The 19,036-nt window shown below is 52.7% G+C and overlaps 1 protein-coding gene across 15 annotated transcripts in view; it reads right to left on the bottom strand.

Annotated features, from left to right (window-relative positions):
• Positions 1 to 19,036, bottom strand: part of CRTC1 (CREB regulated transcription coactivator 1) — a 94,801-nt gene that overhangs the window by 67,521 nt on the left and 8,244 nt on the right. The window lies entirely within an intron of this gene.

The following is a 19,036-nucleotide window of genomic DNA, read 5'->3' as shown; positions in this document are numbered from 1 at the left end:
CCGGGCAGCTGGGCGGGTAGATGGAGGAAGGAAGTGGGGGACTTCCGAGTAAGTGGGGCTGTGCAGAAAACAAGCTGGAAATGGGGTGGGGGTAAGGTGGCCAAGGAGGTGACGCTGGAGCCGGGAAGAGCACTCCAGGCAGGAGGCCCTGTGAGCACAAAGGCCCTGGGGTCACAGAGTTACCATGACAGCGGCTCGCCAAGGAAGCCAGGGTGGGCAAAGAAGTGTGAGGGGGCGGGTGCTGGGCTCAGAGCCTCAAGAGAGCTGAGCTTTGTGGGACTCCATCCTGGGTGGGACGAGAAGCCGCTGGAAGGATTTAACCAGGAGTGACCTGAGCTGTCCTCCCTGTGGCAAAGTCACCGCTGCTGGAGGAGGCAGGACAGAGGGGCCAGGGCAGGGCAGGCAACATGGGAGCAGCAGCCCGTCCACGGCAGGGAACGCCAGGCAGCTGTCCCCGGCCTCGGCCCTCGGAGCCCTCAGGTCCTAACTTTAGGGCTCCTGATCCTGGCTGCATTCCAGGCTGGGGTCGCAGCATGAGGAAGCCCGCCCAGGGCAGACGGGACCCATCTCCCCCAGGTGGAGTCCTAGGTGCACTGCCGGCTTCCCAGAGGACCTCAGCAGGGGTGTCCGCAGGTACAGAGGCTCATCCCAACTCCCATCCATGGCCTTGCTCAGACACAGCCCCCAGCCACCCTCAGACGCCCTCTCTGCTCCCTCTCAGCCCCATGCAGATACTGCCCGTCTTAACCTGCCCTCTCCCTCCTTCCTGTCTAGGCCCCATTTTGGGCCTGGAGGCTTCTCCCTCTGAAGCTGTCCTGGCTCCTGCCACCTGGCCTGTCCCCTGCACCAGGAGCCACACCCCCTTGCTGCAGCCCTTCTCCCGCTGCCTGAGGGTTACGTGTGGGGGCAAGGTGGGCATAAAAAGGCACCATGAGGGGACATCAGGACAGAGGATGAGGGGCCAGGTGAGGGGAAAGGTGGTCCCTGTGTGAGGGAGGCTGCGGGCACCAGGCTGGGAGGCCCTGTCCCCTCGGCTACTACCTCCTCACGTGCACCCTGCCAACACCAAGCCTCTGCAGCTGCTCTGCCCACTGCCAGGTGCACCTGCGACTCTGGGCTCCACAAGGCTCCTCCCATGCCATACCTGGCACCTGCTGCTCCAGAAACAGCCCTGGGACCCTGCACCTCCGAGCACCATGCGGGCTCAGAGGAGGTACTGGGTGGACATTTACCCACTGCACCCATGAGGCCTTCCCCTCAGCCTTCCTCCCGGGCCCAGAGATAGCACCCCACGGAAGACAGGACAGCAGGGAGCGGCAGGGAGGAGTCACCAGGGTGGCCACACGGCTGCCTGAACTGAGCGCAGCTCTGGGCTTGCCATGGCGTGGGATGCTGGTACAAGGGCAGGGTGGCTGAGTAGGGGCAGGAAACCAGGGTCCTCCTGCTTCTGGGCACTGCTCAGCTGGGAGCAGGGCCAGTGCCCACGGAAGATACCACAGGGTCCCGAACGGCGGTGGGAAGGGAAGGGCCGGCCCCGCAGGAGCCCTGACCTCGGTCCCCACGCTCCATCTGCCTCTCAAACTTGGCTCCCCGAGGACTTGGCCTCTGTGTTTCTCACATCACTCCTTACTGTCAGCTAACTCCCAAGTGCCGCCCCAGCCGTGCTTCCAGAACATTCCCTGTGATGCCCCAGGAGACTCCTCCAGCCCAGCAGCCCCTCACCAGGCTCATCATGGCCCCGATTCCCCCAGCCAATGTGCCCAATTCACCTGGCCCTGGCAGACAGCGCCATGATCTTCCTGATGCTGTACAGAAGCCAGAAACCCGGGGTGGCCCCATTCCTCTCTCGGGCACCCTGGGTTCACCTCTCCTCTGCAGTTCCTGAGCCCCTCCAGAACCCACAACTCCCTTCCCTGTTCTCCTCTCCAACCCCACCACCTTTTCTCTAGCCTTTCTTAAAGCTCAAAGCTGATCCTGGGTCACCCCTCCCCACCCCATAGCTGGCTGTGGGATCACGTCCAAGCTCCCCAGCTTGGCTCTTGGGCCCTTCCAGATCTGGGTCTCCTCTCTCCTTCCTCCTTCCCTGCCTCCTCTAGGCATCTGGGCCCCATATATGCTGTTTCTCCTCCACCCAAAGAGCCTTCCCTTCCCTACCCACCTCTTGCACCGGCAACTCGGCCCTCACCCCTAATGTCCCATTGCAGAGCTCTCCTCCTCCAGGCAGCCCTCCCAGGAGACATGGCTGCCTTCATGGAGCACTACCTGTGCAAGCTACAGTCCTGAGGACTGTTCATGCATTGACAGAGTTAGCCCCCTTCATGGCACATCTTACAGATGGGGAAACTGAGGCAGGAGCCAATTATGGGCTTGCCCAGGGTCACATAGCTGGGAGGAGGAGAGTGTGACTTCTTTTTGTTGTTGTTGTTTTAAATAGAGACAGGATGTGACTACGTTGCCCTGCCTGGTCTTGAACTCCTGGGCTCAAGTGATCCTCCTGCCTTGGCCTCCCAAAGTGGTGGGATTACAGGCGTGAACCACTGTGCCCGGCCACAACTTAATATTTCAGAGGTGGCAATACTACCCAAAACAGTCTAGATTCAATGCAATCCCTACCAAAATACCATTTCCTGAAGAAATAGAAAAAAATCCACCCTAAAATCCACATGGGATCTCAAGGAATCTGAAATAGACAAGACAATCTTGAAAAATAACAAAATTGGAGGACTCACACTTTGTTATTTCAAAACTTAACTACAAAGCTACAGTAATCAAAACAGTGTGGTACTGACATAAAGACAAACATCAAGACCAATGGAATAGAATAAAAGCCCAGAAATAAACCCTCACATATATGGTCAAGTGATTTTCAACAAGGGTGCCAAACCATTCAATGGGGAAGGGACAGTCTTTTCAACAAAATGGCTCTGGAAAAACAAGATCTCCATATGCAAAAGAATGAAGCTGTGCCCTGATCTAACACCATATACAAAAATTAACTCAAGACGGATCAAAGATCTAAAGCTAAAACTATAAAAGTAAAAAACTAAAACTGTAACTCTATAACTAAAACCATAAAAGCTAAAACTATATATACTAAAACTATAAAGCTCTTGGAAGAAAACAGACGAAAAGCTTCATACACTGGATTTGGCAATAATTTCTTGGATCTGACACCAAAAGCACAGGCAACAAAAGAAAAAATACATAAATTGGATGCTGCCAAAATTAAAAACACTTGTGCATCAAAAGACGTAATCAACAGAGTGAAAAGGCCCCATTCCCACGGAATGAGAGAAAATATTTGCGAATCATATAGATGATAAGGGACCAATATGTAGACTATATAAAGAACTCTTACAACCCACCAACAAAAAGAAAAACAACCCAATTTAAAAATAGTCAAAATGTGAATGTACTAAAAAGCGCTAAAAAACAAGGGCAAAGGACTTGAATAAACATTTCTCCAAAGACAAATGGCCAATAAGCACATGAAAAGATGCTCAACAGCACTAATCATTAGCGAAATGCAAACCAAAACCACAATCCGTATCAAAATATCCTTTTTTGCAGAAATAGAAAAAAATCCATACAGAATCTCAAAAAACCTCAAATAGCCAAGACAATATTGAAAAAGAATAACAAAATTGGAAGACTCACACTTCTTGATCTCAAAACTTAACTACAAAGCTACAGTAATCAAAAGAGTGTGATACTGGCGTAAAGAGAAACATAAAGACCAATGGGGCCAGATGTGGTGGCTCACGCCTATAATCCCAACACTTTGGGAGGCCAAGGCGGGGGGGATCATCTGAGGTCAAGAGTTCAAGACTAGCCTGGCCAACATGGTGAAACCCCATCTCTACTAAAAATACAAAAATTAGCTGAGTGTGGTGATGGGCACCTGTAATCCCAGCTACTCAAGAGGCTAAGGCAGGAGAATCGCTTTGAACCCGGGAGGAGGAGGTTGCAGTGAGCCAAGATTGCACCACTGCACTCCAGCCTGAGAGACAGAGCAAGACTCTGTCTAAAAAAAAAAAAAAAAAGACCAATGGAATAGAATAGAAAGCCCAGAAATAAACTGTCACATATATGGTCAAGTGATTTTCAACAAGGGTGCCAAACTACTCAATGGGAAAAGGATGGTCTTTTCAACAAATAGCTCTGGGAAAACAGGATCTCCAAGTGCAAAAAGAAAAACAACCCAATTTAAAATAGATAAAGTATGAATATACTAAAAAGCATTAAAAAAAAAAAAGAGAGAGAGAGAGGAAAAGGAAAAGGGCACAGGACTTGAATAAACATTTCTCCAAAGACAGACAAATGGCCAACAAGCACATGAAAAGATGCTCAACAGCACTAATCATTAGGGAAATGCAAACCAAAACCACAATCCCTATCAAAATATCATTTTTTGCAGAAAAAAATGATATTAGGATTAGTAAATATTAGTAGACATTAGGATGGCTATTATCAAAAAATCAGAAAATAACAAGTGTTGTTGAGGATATGGAGAAACTGAAATCCTTATACACTGTTGGTAGGAACATAAAATGGTATAGCCACTACAGAGAACAGTGTGGCAGTTCCTCAAAAAATTAAACATGCTGGCTGGGCGTGCTGGTTCACGCCTGTAATCCCAGCACTTTGGGAGGCCAAGGCAGGTGGATCATCTGAGGTCAGGAGTTCGAGACCAGCCTGGCGAACATGGTGAAACCCCCATCTCCATTAAAAACACAAAGATTAGCCAGGTGTGGTGGCATGCGCCTGTAATCCCAGCTACTCGGGAGGCTGAGGCAGAACCGCTTGAACCCGGGAGGCAGAGGATGTGGTGAGCCGAGATCACGCCACTGCACTCCAGCATGGGTGGTAGAGCAAAACTCTGTCTCAAAAAAAATTAAACATACAATTACACATGATCCAGCAATCCCACGTCTGGGAATATACCCAAAAAAATTATGAGTACGGACTCAAAGAGATGTACACCAACGTTCACAGCAGCACTACGCACAATAGCCAAATGGTGAAACCAGCCAAATGTCCATCAACAGATGAACGGATAAACAAAATGTGTCCCATCCATACAGTGGAATAACAGCCTTAGAGGGGAAGGACGTTCCGACACATGTTACAATGTGGACGAACCTTGAGGACATGCTCAGTGAAATAAGCCAGACACAAAATGATAAATCCTGGATGATTCTCCTTACATGAGGTCCCTGGAGTCGTCAAACTCATAGAGGTGGAAAGTAGGATGGTGGTTGCCAGGGGCTGGGAGGGAATGGAGGGTAGTAGGAGGGTGGGGGTTGGGGGTTGGGGGTTGGGGGTTGGGGGGTAGGGAGTGGGTGGGTGAGTGTTTAATGGGGACAGAGTTTCTGTGCGGGAAGATGCAAAAGCTCTGAACACAGATGGTGGTGATGACTGCAAAACAATGTGAGGGTACTTACTAAATGCCACTGAACTACACACTTAAGGTTAAGACAGTAACTTACACATTATGTGTATTTGTTTTGTTTTCGGTTTGTTTTTGAGACAGGGTCTTGTTCTGTTGCCCAGGCTGCAGTGCAGTGGTGCAATCATGGCTCACTGCAACCTCTGCCTCCAGGGTTCAAGCGATTCTCCTGCCTCAGCATCCCGAGTAGCTGGGATTACAGGCGCCCGCCACCACACCCAGCTAATTTTTGTATTTTTAATAGAGACGGGGTTTCAACATGTTGACTAGACTGGTCTCGAACTCCTCACCTCAGATGATCCACCTGCTTCAGTCTCCCAAAGTGCTGGGCTTACAGACGAGAGCTACCGCATCTGGCCACATGTTATGTGTATTTTACTAAATTTAAAAAAAAGAAAAAGGCTGGGCATGGTGACTCATGCCTGTAATCCTAGCACTTTGGGAGACCAAGAAGGGTGGATCACTTGAGCCTGGGCAACATGGCAAGACCCCCGTCTCTACAAAAGAATTTTAAAGCTTAGCCAGGCATGATGGTGTAGTCCCAGCTACTTGAAAGGCTGAGGTGGAAAGATTGCTTGAGCCCAGGAATTCCTGGCTGCAGTGAGCACTGCACTCCAACCTGGGCAACACAGCGAGATCCCTTTTTTAAATATAAAAAAAGAAAAAATACAAAAAGAAAACGAGCACTTCACTTCTGTGGGATCCCCACCAAAATCCCACAACCTCAGTCCAATTGCCAGAAAACCTCCACAAGACCACAATAAGGACATTCCACAAACACCTGACCAGCTCTCCTCAAGAGGGTGAAGGTCACGGATGATGAGGAGACATTGAGGAACTGTCACAGATTGGAGGAATCAAAGGAGATGCTTTGACTAAATGCAACACGTTGCCAGGCGCGGTGGCTCTCGCCTGCAATCCCAGCATTTTGGGAGGCCAAGGCAGGCAGATTACTTGGGGTCAGGAGTTCGAGACCAGCCTGGCCAACATAGTGAAACCCCATCTCTACTAAAAATGCAAAAATTAGCCAGGCACGGTGGCTCAAACCTATAATCCTAGCACTTTGGGAGGCCAAGGCAAGCGAATCATCTGAGGTCAGCAGTTCAAGACCAGCCTGGTCAACACGGCAAAACACCATCTCTACTAAAAACGCAAAAATTAGCCGGGCGTGGTGGTGCATGCCTATAATCCCAGCTACTTGGGAGGCTAAGACACCAGAATCGCTTGAACCTGGGAGGTGGAGGTTGCAGTGAGCTGAGATCGCGCCACTGCACTCCAGCCTAGGCGACAGAACAAGACTCTATCATAAATAAATAAATAAATGCATAAATAAATACATAAGTAAATAAATGCAACACACAACCCTGTCCAGAGAAGGTGCTTAAAGGAGCAATCCGGGGAAATCCAAACACAGTCTGGAGTCTACTTAATAGAACTGTGACAACTGGGCCAGGAGCGGTGGCTCACGCCTGTAATCCCAGCACTTTGGGAGGCCAAGGTGGGCAGATCACAAGGTCAGGAGATTGAGACCATCCTGGCTAACACAGTGAAACCCCGTCTCTATCCTGACCGAGACCGTCCTGGGTAACACGGTGAAACCCCATCTCTACTAAAAATACACACAAAAAAATTAGCCGGGCGTGATGGTGGGCGCCTGTAGTCCCAGCTACTCGGGAAGCTGAGGCAGGAGAATGGCGTGAACCCAGGAGGTGGAGCTTACAGTGAGCCGAGTCTCAGCTACTCAGGAGGCTGAGGCAGGAGGACTGCCTGAGCCCAGGAAATTGAGGCAACAGAGCGAGAGCAAGACTCCATCTCAAAAAAAAAAAAAAAAAAAGAACTGTGACAACTGGAGGTCCCAGCCTGGCCGTCACAACCAGGTCACGTGTGATGTTCACAATGTGGGAAACAGGTGGGGGGTTATGGGTATTCCCTGCACTATCTCCAAAACTTTTCACAAAGTCTAAGAGACTATCTCCTGTGTAATCCCAGCACTTTGGGGGGCCGGGGCAGGTGGATCACCTGAGGTTGGGAATTCGAGACCAGCCTGACCAACATGGAGAAACCCTGCCTCTACTAAAAAAACAAAATTAGCCGGGTGTGGTGGCGCATACCTGTAATCCCAGCTACTCGGGAGGCTGAGGCAGGAGAATCGCTTGAACCCGGGAGGTGGAGGTTGCGGTGAGGCAAGATTGCGCCATTGCACTCCAGCCTGAGCAACAAGAGCGAAAATCCATCTCAAAAAAAAAAAAAAAAAAAAAAAGACTATCCTCTAAGAAGCCAGGTATGGGGCTCAAGACAGCACTTTGGGAGGCCCAGGCAGGAGGAGGATCACTTGAGCCCAGGAGTTTGAGACCAGCGTAGGCAACACAGGGAGACTCCTGTCTCTACAAAAAATATATACTAAAAATTAGCCAGCTGTGGTGGTACACGCCTATGGTCTCAGCTACTCAGGCGGCTGAGGCAGGAGGACTGCCTGAGCCCAGGAAATTGAGGCTACAGTGAGCCAAGATCACACCACTGCAGTCCAGCCTGGGCAACAGAGCCAGACCTTGTCTCAAAAAAAAAAAAAAAAAAATGCTGGGCACGGTGGCTCACGCCTGTAATCCCAGCACTTTGGGAGGCTGAGGCGGGCAAATCACCTGAGGTCAGGAGTTCAAGACCAGCCTGACCAACATGGAGAAACCCCATCTCTATTAACAATACAAAATTAGCCGGGTGTGGTGGTACACGCCTATAATCCCAGCTACTCGGGAGGCTGAGGCAGGAGAATTGCTTGAACCCGGGAGGAGGAGGTTGCAGTGAGCCGAGATTGCGCCACTGTACTCCAGCCTGGGCAAAAAGAGTGAAACTCCGTCTCAAAAAAAAAAAAACAAAAACAAATCGGTGGGTGCGGTGGCTCATGCCTATAATCCCAGCACTTTGGGAGGCCGAGGTGGGCGGATCATTTGAGATCAGGAGTTGGAGACCTGCCCGACCAACATGGTGAAACCCCGTCTCTACTAAAAATACAAAAAAAATAAAAAACATTAGCTGGGCCTGGTGACACACGCCTGTAATCCCAGCTACTCAGGAGGCTGAGGTAGGAGAATCGCTTGAACCCAGGAGGTGGACATCGCAGTGAGCTGAGATGGCACCATTGCACTCCAGCCTGGGTGACAGAGTGAGATTCTGTCTCAAAAAAACAAAAAACAAAAATCCTATCTCATAAGAAACAGTTAACAGCAATGAATACTCCCTCAGGTGAAACTAAATAGATGACCCATAAGCCACACAGTGGCAGCTGTCATATTCTGGGCCAAGGCACAGAGGTGAACGAGGTGCGATCCTGCTCTCACTGTTGCCCCAAGTAGTAGCTCAACAGCTGGCCTCGGCCAAGCAGGCATCTTTCAAGGTGTGCACCCACCACAGGCCGGGCACGGGGCCAGACACTTTGCGTGGATGCATCATCTAATCCATGTGACGACTCCTCAAGGGGGCTCTGTGAGCACCCCCTTTTTACAGCCAGGAAACTGAGGCACAGAAGGGAGGGACTGTTTGGCAGGAGCCAACAGAGGCGCATAGAGCAGCGTGATGAGCCCCGGGCTCCGGGGGCGGGCCCGCGAGCAGGCAGCCCTCCATCCCATGGTGGACCTTCAGGCTCCTCCCTCTGCCCCGGCTGAGCCGGCAGTGAAGGGATTAGCGGGCTCCTTGCCGAAGAGAGGCCGAGGCCGCCTGGGCGCAAAGATAGGCTGTTGGGACCATAAATCATCCCCAGGGTCTGTGCATTTATTCTGTGATGATATAATGAGCCACTCCTGTCCTAATTACAGCCACCAATCTCGCCTGCCTGGGAGGACCGAAGGGATCCCCGCAGCGATGGAAGCGGGATGCGCACAGATGCGAAAGGACTCAATGGTGTAACGCAGCAGGGAGCCTCTGCTTTCAGTCACTTGAGAAAGAGACGCTGAAGCAGACAGAGAGCCCCTCCGAGGTTCCGAGGTTCCGCAGACCCCTGCAGCCCAGGAAGGCGGACAGCTCGCGTGTCTTTGTGGACACGCTCGGCCTCCCCGTGTCCCCAGCCAGAGGGACGGCCAGCCCACAGAGCCAGTCCCAGGAGCCCTGCTAGGCTGTGTTGATACTTCCTCCCAGAGATTTCCGGGCGAATGACCAGCTGGCATGCACCCACCCACCCTCTGCACCCAGGTGAGTGGTGCCAGATGCAGAGGAAACGGGAAGTGCTGTGGTGTTTCTGTTTTCAATTTTAATCAGAGTTTTGAAACATAAATGATTTCTTTATTTTCATTTTTTTTATTTAAAAAAAAAAAAGCGTGACAGAGAGCTTCTCTGCAGCAAGAGCCCCGGCAGGAAAGGGAAGAGAAGGGCGGCCTGCAGAAGTTCTCAGGGAGGCTTCGCCCCCTTGCCGAGAGCCCCTGTTCACCGTGGTGGTCTCTGGGCTGTTGAAATACCAGAGTGGGGTATGTGGATAAGGGACAGGGTGGCTAGGATATGGGCACAGGGTATTAGCACCCTCAGTGGGAGAAGGCCCACCCTTCCAAGCAGACTCAGCCCCTCTGGGCCTCACCCCACCCTTCAACCCCACCCCACAGAGTGAAACTCCTGGGACCAGCGGAGGCGTCAGGACCCAAGTACAGAGAAGGGGGAATTTTATGTAGTAAATGAGGACCCAAAGCCTCTCAGCCGCTGTAGTGGTGACTTTCCCCAGTGTGGGGCTCCCTGAGATGGAAGACGCAGCCACTTAACATAACCCTCCCGTCGCCAACCCTCCTGGGGAATCAGGCTCAGGATCCATGGGTGTGAGAGCTGCCGAGATGAGGCTCAGTCTGTCACAAGCCCGCCTTTGCCAAGCCCCAGGTCATCACAGAGCCCCAGCACCCACTATCTCCAGGGGACACCTGCCCTGGCCCCTCCTAGGCCTCCTGCTGCTCCCTACCTACTCGTTCCTCCCAGGCCTGTCCCCACATGGCAGCCAATGGGATCCTTGCAAAGCATAAATCCCACATCACTGCCCTGCTCAAAACCCTCCCCACCCCAGGACCAGATCTCAACCCCTCACCCTGGCCCACGAGGCATCACCCCCAGAGCCAGGCGAGGCCAGGCTCTTCGCTTTGGCTCAGAGCCGCAACCTCAGGGGCAGGGCCAGCTGGCACAGGTGTGGCTTCCTGTCACTCCCTAGGGCAGGGTCTCCAGCTGACCTGCTCTCCAAGGTGTCTCCAGGGCCAGCTCACAGGAGATGCTCAGGAAATACCAACTGACTCGAGGAATGGACTTTCCTATCCAAACCCTCACTGCTGCGGGGAGAACTCACCGGGCCACCCCAGTGCTTCTTGTTCAGGCACTCAGAGGGCTGGGTGGGCACCACCATGCAGCCCCAGGGCCATCCTACCCCGAGGATTTGACCCTGGAACACACTGTGTTCCGTACAAGTATACAGGCTCAGGATTTGCTTAGAAAAATGTGAGCTCCAGGAAGACCACAAACTACTCTTCTCACTTCAGGGCCCCTCAACAGCTGGTACATGTTCCCAGATGGAGGTATTGAGAAGACCCCGCACACTCCTCCCAGGACTGAAGTGGGTACATTGGACCATGTGACATGGTACTGGCCCTCTTAGAGAGCACCTGCTTCTATGAGATTCCAGAATGAACTGGAGACAGGCCTGCCCACAGGGAGGTCAGATTCCAGAGCCTGCTGATGCCTGCTGAGCACCTGCTGAGTTCACACTGTGCCTGCTGAGCGCCTGCTAAATACACACTGTGTGTCAGCTGAGCGCCTGCTAAATACACACTGTGTGTCAGCTGAGTGCCTGCTAAATACACACTGTGCACCTGCTAAGCGCCTGCAGAGCACACACGGTACGCCTGCTGAGTACCTGCTAAATACACATTATGCACCTGCTGAGTGCCTGCTAAATACACACTGTGCACCTGCTGAGTGCCCTCAGAGCACACACTGCGCCTACTGAGTACACAGTGTGCACTTGCTCAGCAACCAAATACACACTGTGCACCTGCTGAATACACACCGTGTGCCTGCTGAACACTGTACGCCTGCTGAGCACCTGTATACACATTGTGCACCTGTGGAATACACACTGTGCACCTGCTAAGTGCCTGCTAAGCACACACTGCACTTGCCGAGCACCTGCTTAGTACACACTGTGCATCTGCTGAGCACCTGATGAGCACACACTGCACCTGCTGAGCGCCTGCTGAGCACACACTGCGCCTGCTGAGCGCCCGGTGAGTATACACTGCGCCTGCTGAGCACCCGGTGAGTATACACTGTGCGCCTGCTGAGTACACACTGTGCGCCTGCTGAGTACACACTGTGCACCTGCTGAGTGCCTGCTGAGTACACACTGTGCCTGCTGAGCGCCTGCTGAGTACACACTGTGCCTGCTGAGTGCCTGCTGAGTACACACTGTGCACCTGCTAAGCACTTGCTGAGTATACACTGTGTGTGTGCCTGCTGAGCGCCTGCTGAGTACAAACTGTGTGCCTGCTAAGCACCTGAGTACACACTGTGCACCTGCTAAGCACTTGCTGAGTACACACTGTGCCTGCTGAGCGCCTGCTGGGTACACACTGTGCACCTGCTAAGCGCTTGCTGAGTACACACTGTGCCTGCTGAGTGCCTGCTGAGTACACACTGTGCACCTACTAAGCACTTGCTGAGTATACACTGTGTGCCTGCTGAGTGCCTGCTGCGCGCCTGCTGAGTACATGCTGCGCCTGCTGAGCGCCTGCAGAACACAAACTGTGCACCTGCTGAGCACCTACCGTGTGCCTGCTGAGCACCTGCTGAGTACACACTGCAGAACACACCGTGCGCCTGCTAAGCACCTGCAGAACACACACTGTAAGCCTGCTGAGCACCAGCTGAGTACATACCATTAGCCTGTTGAACACCAGCTGAGTACACACTGTGTGCCTGCTGAGCATCTACTGGGCACCTACTGAACATCTGCTAAATATTTCCTTGTGTGGCCATGAAGTGCCTCTTGCAGGCCTGCTGTGTCCCCGTCAAGCACCTGTTGGATGCCTGCCAAATGCCTGCCCAGTGCCAACTGGGTACACCATGTGTCCACAGTAGCCACACCTCCAGCATCTTGGCAGCAGTGAGCACACAGTGAGTATCTATGCCAGGCCCCATTCCAGATACACCAGATGCCTTCACATTCACGTCTCACCATGATCCAATGAGGCAGAGACCACTGTGACCCCTACTGCACCATGCACCAAAGACAGCAGGGCCTCCCAGGTTGGGCCAAGAGCATTGGCTCATGCCTGTAATCCCAGCATTTTCGGAGGCCAAGGAGGGAGAATTACTTGAGGTCAGAAGTTGGAGACCAGCCTGGCCAACATGGTGAAACCCCATCTCTACCAAAAACGCAAAAATTAGCCAGGTATGGCGGTGCACGCTTGTAATCCCAGCTATTCAGGAGGCTGAGGCAGGAGAATCGCTTGAACACGAGAGGCAGAGGTTGCTGAGCCGAGATTGCACCACGGCACTCCAAAAAAAAAGAGGCCTTCCAGGTCTAAGCTCGCCCAGAAGGAAGCGAGGTGGGGGCTGAGGCTGACTGTGTGGCCCTGGCTGGACACCGATGGGGCTGCTCCCCCCGGTGCCAAGTGCTTCTGAATCCCTCCATGCAAGAACCCCAAGGAGGAGGCCCCAGCCACGCTTCGTTTCCAGTTGGCAAATAATAAACATTGGCTCTCGGGCATCCCTGGCCCTCGAGGCGCGCGGCACTTCCTTATTTACACACCTGGACCCCCATCCAGCTGCTGGCACCACAGCCACACACAGAAGAACAGGGCACCCGCCTCCACCCAGGGGCCACGCAGGACCTGTTGGAGGTCAGACACATACCCCAACCAGAAATAAAGTGGGGGTGTGTTCTATCCCATAAGCTCCAAGGTGAAGTAGGACTCTCCTACCCCCCACCCCTCCCTGTGATTCTGGTTCCCACGCTGCAGCCTGGGACTCCCCCCACCCGCCCTCCCAATAATCCCTGTCACCATCACCTCCTAAATGCCCCGAGTCTTCCTCTGTGAGTGGCACACCTCCAGCTGCTCGCCCTCCTCCCTACTGGAGGGGGCTCAGGGACACACAGGTGGGGCCATTCCCAGGCAGGCACCTTGGAGAGGTCCCCACTCCCCCAGTACATGCACTGGGACAAACACAAAGAATGTTTAGGTTGAGAAAAACCAGGGATGACCTCTATGCTTCTCAACAGATGAACATGAACTGAGGCTCAGCATACAACAAGGTCCTCCGCATGGGCCTTGGAGTCAGACACAGGTTCAAGTCCCAGCTCCTCCTCCCACCGTCAGCCATGTGACCTCCTGTGCCTCAATTTCTCATCTGTGCCATGGGGGCAGGCAACAGGCCCTTTCTCATGAGTTACTGCAACAATCCACTGTGCACAAATACATGGATTCTAGCAAGGCCAGTTCCTGCCACTCCCTGGACCCCCACTGTCACTCACATTGCCATCCCACTAGAACCTTCCATGGCTCCACATGGCAGGGCCTGGCTCCAGGCCCTCCACCCACTGTCGTACCTGCTCTGAGGGCCCCTTCCTCGGCACACAGGCTTCCAGCAGCCTGAACCGCCCTGCCCCACCCTGACCAGCCGGCCAACTCCCAGAACTCCGTGACACGGCAAAAACACACAGGCTGCGGGGTTAGTCCAACCTGGGTCAGATGGCAGCCTCTCCACTCTAGCGCTCTATGACATTCGCTCTCCGGGCCTGTCTGCCACTCTGTAAACCCGGGAGGATGCCACCAGCTGCCCGGAGCAGTCATGTACTGCAGGATCCAGGTTTGCATCTCATGTAGCCAGTAGCCTCCACCCACCCCTCTGCACCTGCATGCTCCCGGCACACACAGGGCCTGACACCAGGGCTTCTGGACTGTGACACTGCTGACACTTAGGGCTGGATAATTCCCCGTGGTGGGGGCCGTCCTGTGTACTGTAGTGTTTTTTTTTGTTTGTTTGTTTTTGAGACAGAGTCTCACTCTGTCGCCCAGGCTGGAGTGCAGTGACGCGATCTCGGCTCACCGCAAGCTCTGCCTCCCAGGTTCACGCCATTCTCCTGCCTCACCCTCCCGAGTAGCTGGGACCACAGGCGCCCGCCACCACGCCCAGCCAATTTTCCGTATTTTCAGTAGAGACGGGGTTCCACTGTGTTAGCCAGGATGGTCTCGATCTCCTGACCTCGTGATCTGCCTGTCTCAGCCTCCCAGAGTGCTGGGATTACAAGCGTGAGCCACCACACCCGGCCGTGTGTACTGTAGTGTTGACCAGTATCCTCAGTCTCTGCCCACTGGATGCCAGTAGCACCCCATTCCCCGTCGTGACAACCACAAATGTCCCCAAAAGTTGCCAAATGCCCCCGGGGGCAGAATCGGCCCCAAGTGAGCCCCCTACTCTGCACGGAATAACCTGTGGATTTTGATGTTTCCCTGACCCTGGGTTCAGGCCAGTCTCTCCCCAGGGCAGACCCCACTTGTGCTGTCCATATGGCATTTTACAGAGTCCCATTTAAAAAAAGAAATCCCCAGGCCGGGCGCAGTGGCTCACATCTGTAATCCCAGCACTTTGAGAGGCGAAGGCGGGCAGATCTCGAGACCAGGAGTTCGAGACCGGCCTGGCAAACATGGCGAAACCCCCATCTCCACCAAAAGTACAAAAATTAGCTGGGCACATTGGCTCATGCCTGTGATCCCAGCACTTTAGGAGGCCGAGGCGGGCAGATCACTTGATGTCAGGAGTTGGAGAGCAGCCTGGCCAACCTGGTGAAACCTCATCTCTACTAAAAATACAAAAATTGGCTGGGCATGGTGGCGCGTGCCTATAGTCTCCGCTACTTGGGAGGCTGAGGCAGGAGAATCACTTGAACCCAGGAGGCAGAGGTTGCAGTGAGCCAAGATCTTACAGGAGCAAGACTCCCTCTCTCAAAAAAAAAAAAAAAAAAAGAGGTCGCTGAAAGTGGGAGAACTGCCGCCAACCTCAGTCTCCTTGCTAACCACCCCCAGCCCCTGCAGCTGATCTTCCTTAACACTTGAGGTCAGTGGGTTTCAAACTGTGTGGGAGTCCCACAGGCCAGCCAATCCCTTCTGTGAAGGGCCAGATGCGCCTGGCACAGTGACTCACACCTGTAATCCCAACACTCTGGGAGGCCAAGATGGGACAATTGCTTGAGCACAGGAGTTTGAGACCAGCCTGGACAACACAGGGAGAAGACCCTGTCTCTACAAAAAATAAAAAAATTAGCCGGGCATGGTGGCTAACACCTGTGGTCTCAGCTACTCAGGGGGCTGAGGTGGGAGGATCGCTAGAGCCCAGGAGGTCAAAGCCACAGTGGACCGCATGATCTCTGTTGCATGGGACTATGCTGATGTCCCACAAAAGCAGCCACAAAAAAGGAATAAATGGTTGTGCCCATGTTCTAATAAAATAAAGAGACGTAGCTTACAGAGCTCTGGATTAGTAAGTCATCAATTCAGTGTGTCCCAACTGGTACTTTTTATTTTTTTCTTCTTTGTTTCTTCTTTTTTTTTTTTTTTTTGAGATGGAGTCTCTCTGTCGGCCAGGCTGGAGTGAAGTGGCGTGATCATAGTTCACTGCAGCCTCAAGCTCCTAGGCTCAAGAGAAACTCTCGCCTCAGCCTCCCAAGTAGCTGGGACCACAGGCATGAGCCACCATGCCAGCCTATTTTTTTTTTTTTTTTTCCTGAGACGGAGTCTCGCTCTGTTACCCAGGCTGGGGAGTGCAGTGGTGCAATCTCAGCTCACTGCAACCTCCGCCTTTCAGGTTCAAGCGATTCTCCTTCCTCAGCCTCCAGAATAGCTGGGATTACAGGTGCCCGCCACCATGCCCAGCTAATTTTTGTATTTTAGTAGAGACAGGGTTTTACCATGTTGGCCAGGCTGGCTCAAACTCCTAACCTCAGGTGGTCCACCTGCCTTGGCCTCCCAAAGCACTGGGATGACAGGTGTGAGCCACTGTGCCCACCCAGCCCAGGCTAATTTTCATATTAGAACAAAACAGAGTACATCAGTGTGCCTGCAAACAGTAAGAGTTAAGCGGGCCGGGCATGGTGGCTCACGCCTGTAATCTCAGCACTTTGGGAGGCCGAGGCGGGTGGATCACGAGATCAGATCAAGACCATCCTGGCTAACATGGTGAAACCCTGTCTCTACTAAAAATACAAAAAAAAGTAGCCAGGCATGGTGGTGGGCGCCTGTAGCCCCAGCTACTCAGGAGGCTGAGGCAGGAGAATGGCATGAACCCAGGAGGCGGAGCTTGCAGTGAGCTGAGATCGCACCACTGCACTCTAGCCTGGGCGACAGAGAGAAACTCTGTTTCAAAAAAAAAAAAAAAAAAAAAAAACAAAAGAGTTAAGCTCCTTGGTAAAACCTGTCTTGATTGCACATTTGGTGGTAGGTGCTGGCAAGCCATGAAAAATGAATTTATTTTTATTTTTATTTTTTTTTTGATGGTGTCTCACTCTGTCACCCAGGCTGGAGTGCAGTGGCACAATCTCGGCTCACCACAACCTCCACCACCCTGGTTCAAGCAATTCTCTTGCCTCACCCTCCCAAGTAGCTGGGACTACAGGTGCACACCACCACACCTGGCTAATTTTTGTATTTTTAGTAAAGACAGAGTTTCACTATGTTGCCCAGGGTGGTCTCGATCTCTTGACCTCGTGATCTGCCCACCTCAGCCTCCCAAGATACTAGGATTACAGGTGTGAGCTACCATACCCAGCCGAAAAATGAATTTCTTTTTCTTTTTTTTTTTTTTTGAGACAGAGTCTCGCTCTGTCGCCCAGGCTGGAGTGCAGTGGCACGATCTTGGCTCACTGCAACCTCCACCTCCCAGGTTCAAGGGATTCTCCTGTCTCAGCCTCCCGAATGGCTGGGACTACAGGCACGTGCCACCACGCCCGGCTAATTTTTTGTATTTTTAGTAGAGACAGGGTTTCACCATGTTAGCCAGGATAGTCTCTATCTCCTGACCTTGTGATCCGCCCACCTCGGCCTCCCAAAGTGCTGGGATTACAGGCGTGAGCCACCACGCCTGGCCCAGAAAAATGAATTTCTAACTGCAGAGCCACAAGTGCCATGCCTGTTCCTGAGCCAGGGACATCTGCTCCTCACCCAGCCCTGCAGCCCCTGGTTTCACACACGTGAGGGTCCAGGAAGCCCTCCCAGATTCCCTAGAGCACGTGGACCTGGTCGCTGCACACCCTAACCACTTCTTTTTTTTTTTTTTTTGAGACAGAGTTTCACTCTTGTTGCCCAGGCTGGAGTGCAATGGCACGATCTCTGCTCACAGCAACCTCCACCTCCCAAGTTCAAGCAATTCTCCTGTCTCAGCCTCCTGAGTAGCTGGGATTACAGGTGCATGCCACCATGCCCAGCTAATTTTTGTATCTTTAGTAGAGACGGGGTTTCATCATATTGATGACGGTGAGGGAATTAATTTCTGTTTTTCATGCCCCTCACTTTGTGGTCATTTGTGACTTCAGCCAGTGGCAAGGAACCCCGGGCCTGACAGAGCCTGTAGCACCAGGTAACCTTGTGGACTTCACATCAGGACAGGGCTGCGGCCGCTTGCAGATGCATAAGTCCAGCCAGCTCCAGCTGGCTCCGCAGGTTTTGTGTGGGGTTACCACCGAGGCCCGGAGTGGACCCTTCATTCAGCCCTTTTTAGTAGCAGGGGCCGTTGCTCTACACTGGATGAGACAGAGGGAGACAGCAAGAGCAGGGCCTGGGGTGGAGGATCAGGACCACAGGGTCGGGGTTGGAGTGTAGGAGCTCAGTGTTCGGGTTTGGATTGTGTCCTAAGAGTGGGGGTCGGGAAGACCGAGTGCGGTGGCTCACACCTGTAATCCCAGCACATTGGGAGGCCGAGGCAGGTGGATCATTTGAGGCCAGGAGTTCGAGATCGGCCTGGCCAATAGGATGAACCCCAACTCTACTGAAAATACAAAAATTACCCAGGCGTGGTGGCAGGAGCCTGTAATCCCAGTTACTCGGGAGGCTGAGGCAGGAGGATCGCTTGAACACAGGAGAAGGAGGTTGCAGTGAGCCGAGATCACGCCACTGCACTCCAACATGGGCGACAGAGTGAGACTCCATCTCAAAAAAAAAAAAAAAAGAGGCACCGGCAGGCCCATGCTTCCTCCAGAGGCTCTAGGGGAAGACCCTTCCTATCCCTTCCAGCTTCTGGGGGCTCCGGGCATTCCTTGACTTGTGACCACATCGCTCCAAACTCTGCCTCCATTGTCACATGGTCCTCTCCCCTGTGTCTCTGTGTCCTTTCTTGTCTTTTTTTTTTTTTTTTTTTTTGGAGAAAAGGGTCTCACTCTTTTACCCCAGCTGGAGTGCAGTGGTACAATCATGGCTCACCACAGCCTTAACTCTTGGGCTCAAGTGATCCTCCCGCTTCACCCTCCCAAGTGGCTGGGACTACAGGTGCACGCCACCACACCCGGCTAATTAAAAAAAAATTATTTTTCGTAGAGATGAGTTCTCACTTTGTGGCCCAGGCTGGTCTCAAACTCCTGGCTTC

The sequence above is a fragment of the Gorilla gorilla genome, chromosome 20 (assembly GCF_029281585.2).
Source record: "Gorilla gorilla gorilla isolate KB3781 chromosome 20, NHGRI_mGorGor1-v2.1_pri, whole genome shotgun sequence".
NCBI classification, from domain to species: domain Eukaryota; kingdom Metazoa; phylum Chordata; class Mammalia; order Primates; family Hominidae; genus Gorilla; species Gorilla gorilla.
This window is presented reverse-complemented; position numbering and strand designations above follow the sequence as displayed.